Consider the following 6,000-nt stretch of genomic DNA (forward strand, 5'->3'; position numbering starts at 1 on the left):
CACTCTACTCCCTCAGGAGGAGAGGGTTCTGATTGGACTGCAGCTCCTGCTCTCCGGAGACAAGCATCTTGGTATCATAACTCATCTGCTCTTTTCGAAAACACAGCTGGGAATGGACTGGGATGGGAATCTGGACCTGTGACCTGTGACCTCCCTCTCCCTCCAGCCTGGATATCTGATGACCTGACCTCTAAACCTCCTTGGCTGAGCAGGGAGTGGGGAAGCTTAGAAGTCAGGCCCACCTGAATTCAAGTACTGGCTCACTAGCCAAGTGCCTGTAGCCGAGCAATTTAACTCCAAGCCTCAGTTTACCCATCTGCAATATAGGGATGATAATAGCGTTGACCTCACAGGGTAGTCATGAGAGTTCAATGGATAATGTTTGCAAAGGGTGTGGCATAGTTCATGGCAAAATAAATGTTACCTATTCATGATGTTATTACTTAGACTGAAGCTATTTACAGGTTCACTGCTGTTGTTTCTGTTTCCCTCTTAATTAAAAAAAGTTTATGTAGTAGATTAATCAATTTTTCCTTAATGATTTGTATTCTTTGTGTCTTATTTAAAAAATTTTCCGTACCCCAAAATCTTATAGATAGTCTTCTGTATTTTATTCTAAAAGTGTCTTTGAGTAAAATTTTAATTGAAGAATAATATAGGAAAGTGTGTAAGTTGTAATAGTGCAGCTCCATGAATTTTCACAAAGTCAACATATCCATGAACCAGAACCTAGATCAAGAAAGAACATCATCAGTTCCCTGGAAGCCCCATTTCATCTCCCTTAGTCACTACTCTCCTGCTAGGGTAACCACTAACCTGACTTCGAATGTTACAAATAGGTTTTTCCTGTTATTGAACTTTATAAAGGCGGATTCAGACAACATCTACCTCTTAGGTGTCTGGGTCCTGTTTGTAAGATTCATTCACGTTGTGCATGAGCAGTAGTTTGTTCATTCTCATGGCTTTATTCTATGCAGTTGTATGGATATACCACAATTTATCAATTCTACTGTTTATAGACATTTGGGTAGTTTCTGATTTGGGGCTGCAATGAACAGTGCTGCAATTGTATGTGCGCTTTGGTGAACCTATGTCTGTCTGTCTGTCTATTGACTGTGCAGACATAGGAGAAGAATATCGTGGTCATTCTTCACTTGATATTAGAGTCACCAAATGCTAGAGCAGGGACAGGGCTTGGAGGGCATCCATTCTTCCATATTACAGATAAGGGGATTATGGCCCAGTGGGGACAATGACCCCTGAGGTCACACAGTTCAGCAATTGGCAGAAGCAGGTCTCCTAAGACCCTTTCTTCTTCCAGTTCATCCTGTTGCTTCTCTTGAGAGATCAGCTGGATCCTCTTTTCTTTAAGCTCCATGCCAGTCTCCCCTGCCCCCTAACACACACACACACCTGGGAGCACAGTTGCTGTTCCAGGGAACCTGCAGCCTCTTAGGGCATTCACAGTGTGCAAAGGTCCTGAGACACAAGGGAAGGTCCCTCTGAGGAACTGGATGGTGAGGCTGGAGCCCAGAGACAGGGGCATTGGTGAGGTGAAGGGTTGGACAGAGCCTTGCCCAGCATAGCAGCTTAAGGTTTTTAGACTTTTAAAGCCCATTTGCAGTTGACAGGTGATCATGTCATACAACAAAATCTTCTTTAGAGAGCTTTAATCTATTACATTTATTTTTTATTACTTAACACCCACATGATTCCAATTCCACCTAACTTCAAAGAAAGGAAGAAAGACTTGGTTGGTGATGAGGTCATACAATAGAAACTTTTTGTTTTACTCTCTCTCTGTTGAAGAGCAGTTCCTCCTTTGCTCCTACTTCCTGAAGCCACTCCATGGCTGCTTTGTGCCAAAGAGCTGGGGGAGGCCAGGGGGACGGGCTGTTTTTACAGCTGTGCTGAACTCCAACCTGAGAGCCCTCCATCCCACTCTTCACACACTCGGGCAACTCCAGCAAAGAGGGAAAGGACGTAAATCATGCCCTCCCACATGTGTTCCGAGCTCATTTGTCTCTGAGCCTCACCCAAGGGCCTCTTAAGTCCTGACTCTTAAGTAGTGAGCCAAAACTGCCAGGAAAGGTGACTCTTTAGCATAACAGTGAGGCCTACCCCGTGGGCAAATGGACCCTGGAGTCTACAGGTGTGCCTTGCTTTACACAATAGAGGCACTGACAAAACCCTAGACTGATGGGACCACACACTGGTCAGGGCCACCACCTCATCCGAGGGAGGAAGGGACTGCTTTTCTCATAAGTTTAGTGAACTAGATGGTCTCCACAACTCCTGCGGTTTTGACAGTCGTGATTTTATGAAGATGTATAGGTATCAGATTTTTAAAATGCACTGTGGGAGTTCACCAGTAATAATAGAACTAACATTTCTTGTATTCTTTCTGGGCTCCAGACATAGTGCAAAGTGCTTGTCTTGTGTTCTTTTGTTTAGTCTTCAGAATCGCCTTTAGGGTCTCAGGTATTCTTTTTCCCCCGGGCCACCAATTAGCAATTGATTAGAAGAGCTGCCATGCTGCATGGCAGAGCAAACTAGCTGGCACTTCCTGGAAACAAGCAAAGCCCAGCGCCTCATACCTGGGGAGGTGAAGGGCCCCAGCTCACAAGGCGGCATGCTGTTCCCAGACTTTCTCTTGTGGGGACTTGTGCTCTAAGGCTACATGCTGTCTTGATTTCTCTTTGAAATCTGTGGCGGCCTTGCAGCATCTGCTGCTTATTTTGTGAACTGTGGCCGAAAGGAGGCCCCGCAGAGGCCCAACAGCTTCTCCCAGCACTCTGGTGTTCCTGTTTTGATCATCTGCTGCCCTGATAAGCCTTGCAGAGATCTCAGTTGCCCACCAGTATTCGGCCGTCTGTCTGGTGTCTGTCTTCTCTCTCTAACCAGGGCCATACAGAGTGGGAATACTCCTGCAGACAGCAAACGCACCAACACCTCACCCAGGTCTCAATCATCTGGACTAAGAGCCCTGAATTCAAATACATTCAGGAACATGGCCTGCAGCATGATGAGTGGGGCCCACTAGGTGGGCCCTTGGTGGTGCTGCTCAGCTCCAGCCTGTTTGTTGCAAAAATTAAGCAGGAACCACAGGCCCAATGTTAATAGATCTTTGTTGGGGGGGGGGGGGGTGAAATCTCTTCATTTTTATGAGTTGGCAACTATTTTTTTTTTTAAATCTTAAAATACCATGTAGCCTAAGCTAAACATACCTATGGGCTAGAGTCAGCCCTCAAGTACCCGATTCATGACCTTCGATCTAGGTTTTGACTTGAGTGGCTTTTGTCTAGGAATTATCCAGGGAATCACCTAATTCTTCACTTTGCTTGGTGTGTGTATGGATGCAGCCCTTGCTCTTAAAATTATAACTGCCCCAGCGTTTGCTGAGCTGGGTTTGCTCAGATCACTGAGTGACCGGGTTGCACTGACAAGACCAATAGTAGAGAATCATCAGAGCTGGGTTCCAGTCTCATTCTGCAAGAAACCAACTATGTGGCATCGCTCACATGAATCTCCTGGTTTGAGCATCCTCATTTATAAAACGAAATCTTTGGTGGGGGGTTGCTTCCAGTTCCGAAATTCCATAAATCTATGGCTGTAATTTACGTGATTGAATTACTTTCTTTTGTTTGTAGCTAAAATATGTAGACTAGGTGCTTAGAGACTCAGGTTTATGGCACACTGTAGAAATAAATCTGATTTACTAGAGCAATGGGGACCTTTGAAGTATACTTTTTCCAATGGCTTCCCTGAAAAGAGAGGCTAAGTAAGGCTTCTCTCTAAAATGAAGTGCCACTTCACTTCCCCAGTGGCAAAAGTAATTTAGAATTTCATTGAAATCTGGGGAGAGTTGATGGAGGAAGGAGGACAAACATATCAATCAAGAATAGTAAGAATAGACAAGGATGTAGAGGAATTGCAGCTCTTATTCATCACAGGTGGGCATATAAAATGGCACAGCCACTTTAGAAAACAGTTTGGCAGTTCCTCAAAATATTAAACATAGAGTTACCGTGTGACCCAGTAATCCACTCCTAGATATATATCCAAGAGAAAGGAAAACTTATATCTACCAAAAAAAACTTATACATGAATGTTCACAGCAGCATTATTCATAATAGCTCCGGAGTGGAAACAACCCGCATATTGATTAAAAATTTAATTAATTAATTAATCTTTGACAAATAAAAATTATATATACTTAAGATGTACAATGTGATGTTTTGATATATGTATACATTGTGAAATGATTACAACAAACTAATATATCTATCACCTCCCATAGTTACCTTTTTTGGTGGTAATAACACTTGAGATCTACCTTCTCAGCAAATTTCAACTGTATAATACCTTATTATTAGCTATATTCATCATGCTGTATATTAGGCCTCTAGAACTTATTTATCTTATAACTAAGATACCCTTTGATCAATATATCCTCTCTTCCCTACCCACCAGCCTCTGGTAACCACTATTCTACTCTGTTACTATGAACTTGACTTAAAAAAAAATTCCACGTATTAGTGAGATCATGTGATATTTATTTTTCTGTGTCTGGTTTATTTCACCTAACATAATGCCTTTCAGATTCATCCATGTCTCAAGTGGGAGCACTTCCTTCTTTTTTGAAGACTGAATAATATTCTATTGTGTGTATATACCACATTTTCTTGATCCATTCATTCGTCAATGGATGCTTAGGTTGTTTCCATATCTTGGCTATTATGAACAATGCTATAATGAACAATGCTATAATAAACATGGGAGTGCAGATTTTTCTTTGAGTTTGTGATTTTATTTCTTTTGGCTCTACACCCAGAAGTGAGATTGTTGGATCACAGGGTAGTTCTATTTTTAACTTTTTGAGGAACCTCCACACTATTTTCCAAAATGGCTGTAACAGTTTACATTCCTACCAACAGGGTACAAAGGTTCCCTTTTCTCTACATCCTTGCCAACATTTGTTATGTTTTTAATTTTTTAAAATCATAGCCATCATAACAGGTGTGAGGTGATATCTCATTGTAGTTTTGTTTTGTATTTTCCTGATGATTAGTAATATTGAATACCTTTTCATATATCTGTTGGCTATTTGTATGTCTTCTTTGGAAAATCTCTATTCAGGTCCTTTGCCCATGTTTTAATTGGATGATGATGATGATGATGATGACGATGGTGATGCTCCTGCTGCTGCTGCTATGGGTTTGTATGAGTTTCTTTTATATCCCAAATGTCCATTTGAATGGATAAATAAAACGTGGCATATCCACACAATGGAATATTATGCTGCAGTAAAAAAGAATGAAGCACTGATAAGTGCTACAAAATGGATGAACATTGAAAACATTATGCTAAATGAAAGAAGCCAGACACAAAAGATGTCACACTGTGTGATTTCATTTATATGAAATGCTCAGCAGAGGCAACTCTACTAAGACAGAAAATAGATTAGTGGTCGCCCAGGGCTGGAGAAAATGGGAGAAATGAGGACTGATGCTAGAAGATAAGAGGTTTCTTTTGGGGGTGATGAAAATGTTCTGGAATTAGATAGTGTTGATGGTTGCACAGCTCTGTGAATATACTAAAAACCACTTATTTGTACACCTTAAATGGGTGAATTGTATGGTATGTGAATTATATCTCAATAAAACTGTTTAAAAAAAGAATAGTAAGGATAAACATATTTAAACGAAGGAATGGATGAGTAAAGAGTTAAACAAAGGTTGATGAGAAACAGGGGAAAAGAATGTTATATGACTAGGTTAAGTTACTAATATATCTCTTTAGACATTCTCATTTTATTCTAAGAGGAGGCTGCTTTTGGAAGGCAAATTATGATTAGGGAAAGGGACGGTCAACAGTCAGAAATTGTGATTTTCACTCCTGGCTATGGTCTTAAGCACAAAATTGTTTTTCTGGTATTTTTAGGCAGTGTTTTGAAGCTCAGGCAGCCTGTTACTGTATTTTTCAACTCCATTTCTTTGA

The sequence above is a fragment of the Balaenoptera physalus genome (assembly GCF_965194825.1).
Source record: "Balaenoptera physalus genome assembly, chromosome: 14".
NCBI lineage: Eukaryota > Metazoa > Chordata > Mammalia > Artiodactyla > Balaenopteridae > Balaenoptera > Balaenoptera physalus.